The 10,705-nt window shown below is 38.8% G+C and overlaps 1 long non-coding RNA gene across 2 annotated transcripts in view; it reads right to left on the reverse strand.

Moving 5' to 3' along the window:
• Positions 1 to 580: 580 nt before the first annotated feature.
• Positions 581 to 10,705, reverse strand: part of LOC102022657 — a 19,698-nt gene continuing 9,573 nt past the window's right edge. The window contains exons 2-3 of one of the 2 annotated variants that reach the window (XR_259157.1): positions 2,390 to 2,510; positions 581 to 866 (exon numbers count right to left, since the gene is read on the reverse strand). This is a non-coding gene — a long non-coding RNA (uncharacterized LOC102022657). Of the gene's footprint in view, positions 867 to 2,389; positions 2,511 to 9,756; positions 10,076 to 10,705 lie in introns of those variants that run through there. The other variant, XR_259158.2, reaches the window with a different exon arrangement.

The following is a 10,705-nucleotide window of genomic DNA, read 5'->3' on the forward strand; positions in this document are numbered from 1 at the left end:
CAAGCTTCCCTTGCACTGTTTGTCGCACACCTGTTCCCAAAGCAAAGACCAGGCTCAGAGTCAGGGGGAAGATCATTAACACAGCCGTCCCCTTTAGACGCAGAGACGTGGTCAAAAGTCAGGGTTGTTAGTGGAACTGGTTCACCACAGATTTCCTGGCCAGCCCTGAGTACAGAGATTATTACACAGGGAGAGTGTTCAAAGGCAGTAACAGACCTGTGAATGTTTTGCATGTGCATTTCTAACTTAAGAAGAGTAATTAAAGTTTTACAGCAGAGTGGCAGAAGGAAGTAGATATTCTTGGACACACTATGGATATAAAATATTCAAAGTAGAGAATTAAAATTATAAAATTGACGTGAGTGACAAAAATCCAATTTTGACCTTAAATTGGTATAGCAAAAGTAATAAAAAAAGTACACATTTGACATTAATAAATTGGTCACTGTAGAGGTGGGAAGGCAGCTACTATGGTTAATTTGATGGAAAATGAATCCCAAGATAAAGGAAATAAGCCAGCAATTAAAACTGATGTACTGCTTATTCATTATTTTAAAATTTTTATTCTTCATTGTTTCCTCCTAAAGCATGATGAAATAGTATTTTAAAAAATCTGAGTATGTCTTTTATTAAAGTTTGACTGTCAAAGATAGAATATGTTTATAACCAAAATAATAACTATTGTATTATACAGATTAAAATTTTAGATTTAAAAATATATGCTCCAGTGGCTTTTTAAACGATTCTTTTTCCTATGTGCTTCCTAAAAATATGATTGCCCTCTGGGGATTAATCCTCTGGTTATGTGGTCTTCTTACTGTTTATTAAACCGAGGTCGCTCCTTCAGCTGAGATTCTCTTAGTTCACTGGTGGTAGAGAGAAAAGAAGAAACAATATGAAAATCACAGAAGTTTCTTGTATCTCTTGCCTCTAATACCGTAGTAATTAAATGGAGGTTACGGGACTTTTATGCAGAGAGTAAACTTTAATCTCAAAATAACAACATCTTCCCCTACCAAATGACCCAAAGACAGATTATACACATACTTTTAAAATAAAAGAAAGGCTGGTGATGTAGCTCAGTGGCAGAGTCCTAGCAGGTGAAAAAGTGGTCCTGGGTGCCAACCCTAGCATTGCAAAAATAAATGAATAAACTGAAAATACATACATAAATGCGTACATACAAATGTGAGTGTCAAATTTTAAAACATTTAAATACGCCATGTTATTTTCTTATACACAACCCTAACCTAGGTATTCACTAATTTCTTCTAGAATATGGACCTCTGTATAGAAGTGAATCAGTCAGCTTTCTTACTGCTGGAGTAAAATACTTGAAACACACAACTTAAAGGTGGAGAGGTTCATTCTGGGTGACAGTTCTGGGGTTTCAGTCCCTGGTTGGTTGGCTCCAAGCAGAAGCAGCATGGGGGCAGGGTATGGCAAAGGAAAACTCTCAATTCCTGACCCCTGGGAAGCAGAACACAGGAAAAGAGTGCTAGGGACAGACCACCGCGAAACGCGTGCTGCCCCAGTGAGCACCTACTCCACTGGTCCCCCTTGTGTCAGCACATTGAGAACATCAGTGGATTAATCCAGTCAAGCTGACACTTAAGATTAACTTGCTGAGTTAAGTTAAGGTTGGCTCTGGAGTATTTATACAATTTAGAAAAATTCCCTTAGAGAAATGATAGCATAATGTTATTATATATGGTATGAAATTTTTAATTTCTCCTTGTGCTTATTAAAAACTATGCAGGGAACATATTCATGTACTGCAGTAGAAAAATACACTATAACTGAGAAATTCATATTAGAATGACTACACACTCACTTTATTCAACATGATTAATGTATATAAGTTTGACTCTAAAATGTTGACACATTTAGGAAATTAGAAGAAAAAGCCACTTTGTCCTTACCCCAGATATAACTTGATTTTTTCTCCTGTTCTTTCTGTTGTTGATAGTTCATAATTTAAATTTTTTTTTTAAGTTTCTAATGTTTCCAAGAATAAATACACACCCTTGGACATTAACTCTCTGCCAGTTTGTAGATGAAGTTGAAAATTTAATTGTTCCTTTTCATTAAACTGTAATGCACAGTTTCAGAGTCTGAGTGTTTGTGTCAGGCTCAGCGTCCCTTTAATCTGTGAAGGGTAGTGAAAGCGTAACTTCGAAGACAAGTTTGTAATCAGACGTTTTAGAAAAATGTGCGCATCTTTACTGCGTGACAAAAACCAGATAATAAAAGTACAGTTTTGTTTCAAAATGGCACCACACCTGATAGTCACAATTTTATAGCGGTCTCTTTCTCTTTGAAACTAGGACAGGGAAGCCTGTTTCTCACAAACCGTTTGATATTTCAGGGAACAACACATCAGACTTACACACAAGCCTCGAGCGAGCACTGCTAAGCTGACAAAGCCCCAGTGTGTGTTTCTTCATGCTTGTTCTTGTATCACATCACCTCAATTAAATATTTCCCTCAGTCATAAAAAGTCTCTGAAACTGAGATTTAACAAAATTATTCTAAACTATCACATTGCATTCATTTGTGGAACTAGCTCATCTATTTATGTCATTAATATTCTATTCATATTGAAATAGCTTATTAAATAGTTTAGAGCATAAATGTTTTATAACTAAAATACCTTATCTTTTAAAGCTTTATGGATATTAATGTACTTTGAAGTAAAAGTGAGGTTAGACAGGGAGGGACACTTTTTTATGTATAATATTTTCCTAAAATTTTTCAAAATTGGAAGCTATTGAATTATACATATTAGAATAATTAAAAAGACTAGGAAATGGACATTCATGCTTCAATTTCAGTTTTTCTCCTTCAAGGATAATTTACATAGAATGCATTTGTGTAACTTTTGCTTCTCTGTGTTGTCAGATAAGCAACATTTATGTAAGTTGTAGATAAGTACCACAGCAAAAGACAGAACAGAAAGGCAGAGATATGTCACCTTAAAGAAATACTTATTTTCTTCATGAGACCAGAAAAATCAATTCAACAGCATCCCACACCCCTTACTAGTTATTGATCTCAAATTTATTGAAAAATGACTGATTATTCAAAATGGTTTGTCCAAAGTAGTGAGTGTAATATGTTACAGCCTCAAGGTGTTTGGGAATGGAGGTCTTCTTGGTAGAAACAGCTATTTATTCCAAAGGACAGGGCCATGAGCAGGTCTCAAACTTCAGTGTTCAGTGGAACCAAGTTGGGGCTTATGAAAACACACGGTTCCACACTTTGAGAATCATTGCTTCATCGTCATTATAATGCTTTTTTATTAAGACACTTTTCTCTCATTTTTCCCTTAAAAAAAATACGGTACTGACACCTAAGGTTCCTAATTCCCTGCTCCTTAATATCTTATTTAATTTACATTAGTTCATAATTTTTATGTGTCCTATGTTTTTGCTTCTGATCCTGATTATTTCGTTTTCCTTAAAGCTCTTTGGAAATTGCAGCAAGAGCTGCTTCATATTTTTCTCAGTTCCTTTTACCCAGCATGTGTTCAATGACCACTGCTTGAATGAATGCTTGATGATCTAAGGAAAAACCATCACCTTGTCAAAGTTCTTTTTTCTTAAAATTGCTTATGAATGAAAATAAAAGTCAACAGCGGAAGCCGTTCGCTAAAGGCCACTGTGATTCTGCAGCCTGGAGCGGGCCTCTGGGCTGATCACAGCTTTAAAACCGTGGACCCTCCGTCCAGGCAGAGATGCCCGCCTGCACCCTTCTCTGGGGCTGACCCCAGGTCATCACCACTCTATGTGAACATGGTCCTTCCCTGGTGACCCTTCCTGCGGAGAGGACCTCCATGGTGACTCTCCAGCTGGCCCCTCTACTGCTGACTTCTGCTCACAGCACAGCCAGTCCACAGGACCTCCAGGGAGCAGAGGGTCTTTGTTTCACTCAGTGACTGAACATGCTGGCAGGTCAGGGGCTTGGAGGAAAATGAAATATGTCAGCAAATGGTAACCTAGTGAGGGCGCTGGTAGAAAAAAAAATGTTAAGCCTTTGTGAAAATAAATCTATTAAAGCCTCTCGCACCTAACTCCCTCAGGATGTCCTCAGAATGAAAGTGAAAATATCAAACATCACAGTAATGGTATTTTGTATTAATCAAGGTCTTTGAGAAAAGAAGCTCTCATAATCAAAAAACATTGTCCAGGTAGATTTTTGAGAGATTTTCTTTCTTTTTTTGTCTTATAAATTATTACATTCATAAGAATTTAATTTTGTATGTATGTATATACAGGATAGCTAACATAGTTGTTCTACTGTCTTCTATTTCTTTCCTGAAAAGGTCAATGAGTCCTTGACTGATCAATATTGCATGTCTCTATGTGTTCTCATGAGAAACCACTTTGAAGATATCAATATGTAATACAAGAAGCATTGTTAATTTCCTACCACTTTGTAACTCTGTATTGTCTGTACTGTTCTTTTGCTATTTTGTAAGAGGTTATCTGTCTGTTAATGTTTTCCTCCTTTTATTTTTTTAAAAAAAAAGTAGACAAAGGAGTTTTCCAAGCTAACCCATCTATGGCAAGTCCTTCTAATTAGCACACATCAGTTAAATGGTGGGAACTCCGCCTTGAGTTGTCCTGGTGACCACAGGTCTTCACACTCCTGTGTGACTCCTGAGGAGAGCTCAGGAGCAGAAATGCCAGCTGCTCCGGTGAAGTATCAGACTTGAAACCAAGGTGTGCACACCTGCTAGGCGGCATTAGCAAGAGCAAGTGAGAGTGCTGTAAAAGCGGAGATCTTTCAAATCTCCACCCACCCGTGTTTTGCCTCTCTCTGATGGTTTGGGGGTTTTACTCTTTATTCAGAAGGGCTTACTTCTCCTGCAAACTGAACCAGCAATTCTTTCTGTCTACATCAACACCTTAATTCTTCCTCTTAGTGAAATTGATGGTGACTAGGTGATTCTTCTCAGTTTTCATAATTATTCTTCAGACTTTTGACTAGCCTAATGCAAGCAACAAAAAAATTGAAAGTTGGCAGGATAATACAGCGGAAAAAATATCAAGAATCAAATGCATTTATTCATTCATATTTTCATCTGGTCAAAAATAATTTTTTAAGTATTTAGTATATATAGACTGATATCCAAAGATACGGCACTAAGCAGTATATCTAGAAGGTAACGAGCAGGTAAGGGAGAAGGTGGAATATAAAAGAAAGAGAAGGGCAATCTGCAATTTGCACATTTTCAATTGAGTTCAATAGATCAACTTCTTTTCCCTTGCTTACGTTTTGCCACATACTGTTACCTTTCTCTTTCTAGTCCTGAGGTCTGTGTTTCCAGGAAATATTGATGTGTTCAATGACAGCTTTATGTTTTAGTAGTTGAGTTAAGAAGGCAAATGTTGCTTTAAAATTAACTCAAGTTTAGGGGCTGGGGATTTAGCTCAGTGGCAAAGCGCTTGCCTGGCAAGCGCCAGGTCGTGAGTTCGATTCCTGGTATCGGAAGAAAAGACAAAAAAAAAAAAAAAAGATAAAATTAACTGAAGTTTGGATGTAATTCACTTGAATGGATTTAGCAGTTGAGACTGGACTGATTACATGATTCGGTTAACTGATCAGACACTGAAAAATAATTTATTGTGCATTATTTTTCTAAAACAATAGAAACTGTGAACTATTTAGTTAGTTGTCTCACTGGTATATTTTACAGTCTGTGATAATACATGCAGAACAATTAAGCATACCTCATCGTATAGAATAAACATAGCTCAGGAACAACTTACGATATCCCTGAAGTTGAGGATCAAAAAGACCAGGGAGCATACTTTCTCATAATTTATGTTAATTTAACAACTCGAAAGTCTCTGATTAACACTGCAGGGGCATGCTGATTTTAACATTTCTCATCCCAAAAAGTAGTCATCATTTGATACACACTCCTCTAGAACGAAATTTTCTAAAGGGTTTCCTGGAGCTTTACAAGAGATGAACTGATCTTACAAATGTGCAAAGTGAAATTCCCTGGGTTTGGAGAAATTCTATGTAAAGAATGGTATGAGCAGGTTTTGTTTGTTGTGGTTGTTACTTAGCAGTCATGGGTATTTTGTGTGGTGCAGGAATCATCTCTTCCCTTGTTGAGAGTGAGAACTCATAACCTATATGGGAAAGTGGCCAGTTCCTTTGATTCGTCTGTGTTGAGGGTATGTGGTCTAGGGATGCTGGAAGGACAGTCCCTCAGGCTGGCCCTGGAGAATCAAGAGGCGGTGCTGGGAGCTGCCTGTGGAAAGGGCCATGAGTGGGAAACTGAGGTGCTGGCGAGAGCTGAGGATATCGCAGTGCATTTGGAAGAAGGCTCAGTGGGTGAGACCCTGGCAGAGGACCCCTGGGAGCCTTGTCCAGACTCCTGACCCATAGCAGAGGGGACATGGAAAATGTGTGCTGTTGTCAGCTGCTAAGTTTGTGGTCATTTGTTACACGGAAGTGGAAGGTGCCATGGACGGGGTCTTATGTAGTATTTTCTGGTTATTGAAGAGAGTAGTAAAATATGCTTGTCCAAAGAAATCACTGAATTACAACTGTTTTTCCACATGCCAAAGAACACAAATCAAATAGTACAGTTACCTGAAGTCTTATAAATAAAATGTTTCTGTAACCAGGAGCCAGAGAAGCAAATAAAACAACCTCAACTGCTCTCCCCACGGCTCCCCTGGTCACTGTTTCCATGCCCCTGGGAGGAGAGCCAGTGTCCTGACTCTTTTTTTCTTTGAAATTAAAAAAAGGGGATTAGTCGCTGTTTATAGCACACAGTGATTGCGTTCAGCATGCGGGTGCTGTGCACCACGCAGCTTCCTTGTTTGTCCGTTGCTTCTCCCTCTGCCCCCTGCTCTTATCACCTTTTCTTTTGTAGAAGATCTTCCCTCTGTCTTGGTTATTTTTTTGTTGTTGTTGAGACAAAATACCCAAGGCCCAAAATGAAGGAGGGAAAGGTTTATTTAGCTTATAGTTTGTGGAGGTTTTAGTCCATACTTGGCTGGCTCCGAGGCAGAAGGTAGCAAACCAACAAGAGAAAAGGGGGGAACGGCAGCCAAACAGCAAACAGCCAGAGCAAACCGGAGGAATGGCGGCAAGCAGACTCTTTCCCTGCCTTACATTGTAAACAGGCTACCCCGACCTAAGGGGCGTGTAGCTCTCACATAATCTCCATGCCCTCCTCTTCCACAGGCTCAGGATGTATACAAAGTAAGCACCCTGGCTTCCTGCTGAGTCACTTAGCCAAACCTCTAGACTCCCCAAGTCGACACAATGTTTTAACCATAACACTCTGTTTCCTATTATCTGTCTTGTATTTTGCTCTTTTATTTGTACTTTGGGTTTCTCATGTATGAGAGACCTCGTGATATTCAGGCTTGTGAGTCTGATTTATTTCAGTTCTCATTATGTTCTAACACCGTAAACTGGCTGTGTCCACTGCTGAGTTTATGAAAGCGCGGTCACGCTATGCGCACACTCGCTCTCTGCGCCTACTTCCACTCAGCTACAGCGACCTCGCCTGGTGTGTTTGTCGGGGGTCATCTGTGGTGACTCAGCCTGTGCAGTGACTATCAGGTCAAGTTTGCCGTAGCAAACACCCCAATCGAAAGGCTGACCAAGGCACGTTCTTTGGTCCTGCCCACACTCCTGGAGAGGAGATATATGGGGCAGGTTCTTAATGTTGGGAATCTTGGGGGCCATCTGAGGAGCTAACCTAGCACAATACAGGGCCACTATTTCACAGTCTTGCAAGTGTCTTTAATGGGCAGTGAACTAGAAGGCATCTGTAGTCTTATATGTACTTCTGAAAATAATATATTGTAGATATTAATGCTACAACAACTGTGGGGTCTGTTATTGCTTAAAATTTTGTGGTCATATTGAATCAGAAACCATATGCATGAATGACTGATGTATTTTGTATAAGTAAAATCCTTTGGCCCTTCTTGCAATTTCAGTAGACATTTCACCAAAGCATAATTTTTTTCAGCATGGTCAGTTGGAAATATTGACTCGCTTGAGTGGTGAAAATAGTCCAAATATTAAAATAGCTCATTATTATATGAATGTTTCATTGTTATGTAGAAATCACACTTGTTAGTATTCCCATTGCTCTCATCAGAAGAGACTTTTAAGTGTTAAGCCTCTAGTAGCTGTAGTCAGAGTGGTGGATGTAAGTTTTCAAAAATTTTAGTTTTTCCTGGAAAACTTTAAAGCTTTTCCTGGATATTTTTGGCCACAAATATCAGTCATTTTTCTTCAAGTTACAGGCTTACTTCAGTTATATTCAAGAACATGTCTACCAAATGTCTGGGTTGCACTGACAATTCAGAACACACATGCTTTTCTTAGTTTTACTTCTTAGTAATATTTCTGTTTAAAGTCAATAAAATGGACAGAATTGATATTTGAATTACTTTTTTGAATGAACTGTTTATTACACCTTAAGCAGCTTTCTGTAAATATAACATATACAGCAGCATGCAGGGATATTAATTTACTGGTAGGATTTCTTTTTCACACATGACATTTAATCTTTCATTTGCACTTTCTTTTCCCATGAAAAATATTTATCTTTGTCTTTTAGAAAAACAAATAGTCAAGGTTACAGGCCAAAGTTAATATTTCATTTATGAGGCTTAACTTGAGAGGTTTTTTCTTCCATTTGTTTCATGTTCTGTTAGAGTTTTAAATGTGTAGTTTCTCCACAATCCTGCAAATAGTGAGTCAAAAATTGTAGTTTCTGGTTGAAGCCCTAGTAGCCTAATAATGAGCCCCAGGTGTCCAGCGTGCTCTGTGCCTATGTCATAATTTCCTGATTAATGCTAATTAATGACATGTCACTGCTCATTTAAAATGAATGATGACAGTGATTATTTAGCCCTGATACTGAAGTCACTCAGCAACTTGGCAGTGGATGTCTGTGTCGGGAGGCATTGCTGGGCTCAGAGGGACTCTGTGCTACTTCTACTTCCGGCTACAGAAGGCTGAAATTAAATGAGGTTTGTTTTAGGGAGACTGGGCCTCTAAAGGTGTGATGGGTGGTTTAGCTTCCTCTCATCACCTCTGTCTGCTTTATTTATGAATGGCTTTGGGTGGTAAATTAGGTAAACTGCTTATCCTCAGAGTAGCTCAGAAATTGCTCAAAAAATGATTCAGAAACACAGACCTTTCATGAACATGTTTCTCCCATTTGCAAGGATTCCGTTTATTCAAATTCAGGACTCTCAGAGGACAGTTTTCATTACTCAGGGTTCCTGATGTCTCTTCTTCCTACAGTTACTGTTCTTGAAACAATGGATTGACTGTGAATAGGAATGACTTACTAATTTAAATACATGTGTGCATGTATGTGTGTGTGTGTGTGTGTGTGTGTGTGTGTATGCTGCAAATTTCTGGGGAACAGGGGAATGCATGTAATTAGGGACAAAGAATAATAAACTTTAGTAAACTGAGCTCTCACATCTAAAACTTACTGTTTTATTTCAAAACAGCTGCTAACAGGCACATATCAACTAAGCATATGGCCAAGAAGACAAGAGAACTATCTGTTGAAATTCTTGAAAAGATCACCAGCAATTGTAGGATGAAAACATGTTCTGATTTATGTTATAATCTTTCCTGTTAGGAAGAAATTATCATGAATACACTTCTCATGTCAAAAAATGTGTAGCATCAGAGTTAGGGTTAGAATTTGGGTGATTTGTGGCTGGGCTTCACAAACCAGAAAACTGGACAGAGAGAAATAAGCTTTAATTGCATGGAAGACTTCCAGTTAAATCTTTACTACAATTTTATAGATTTTCTTCCTCAGAGCAGTGGAAATGGGTCTGGTGCTTTAAGTTTTGGTGTCTCATGAATTTTTGTTTGCTACTTTAGGTTCAGTTTTTCTCTCTCGTCCCCTCTTCTCATCCTCTGCTGAGGTTTTAAGATTGACCGTCTCTCAGGGTGCTGTGTCCAATCTATACTGTGATTGATTTTTGTCACATTGATGGATGCTTGGACTTCAGTATGATCTAGTTCTTGCTGCTTTTGCTGAATTATTATTTTATTACTAGGAGAGAGAGCACAGAATTTAGGGTTATGGAGGAAGCAGTTCTGAACTTGCACAGAGCTCAGTCCCAAGACAAGGACAACGAAGGGACTTCAGTTCACTATAAGCCAGGAGCTGAGTTCGCTAAGTCAAACCAAGAGACCGGATCTCAACCCCAGTTTGAAAATATTGCAGAACTAGACAGAGCAATAACAGCCAGTGTATACAGTTTTATATATATTTTTTCCTCCTATTGGCTTAGTTACAGTAAAGATTCCACACAGTACTGTAGAGCCGATGGCACAGGATTTTCCCAAGACGTCATATACCCCAAGCTGAGAGAATAGCATTCTATACAGTGCTATTGTGATTTGAGCTACAGTCTTGTGAACTTACTGGGTGAGGAGGTATTTGCCTGCATAAGATCACCTAGCTTCCCCAACCACCTCTCCACCAGAGTAAGCAGGTTCTTCTTTGATTTTTGAGCATTTTAGAAAGCATGAGAGGAAGAGATTTGAAAACAGAAATGTTATGGTTTATGTCTGTGTGTCCCCCCAAAGCCTCCTGCAGCCATGGGGCAGGCTATTAGAGCTTGATATGGGTGTGAGAGCTGCACTCGCCCTGGGGTGGATAGTTTGCATATGTAAGGGA

The sequence above is a fragment of the Chinchilla lanigera genome, unplaced genomic scaffold (assembly GCF_000276665.1).
Source record: "Chinchilla lanigera isolate Chin_1 unplaced genomic scaffold, ChiLan1.0 scaffold00002, whole genome shotgun sequence".
NCBI classification, from domain to species: Eukaryota; Metazoa; Chordata; class Mammalia; order Rodentia; family Chinchillidae; genus Chinchilla; species Chinchilla lanigera.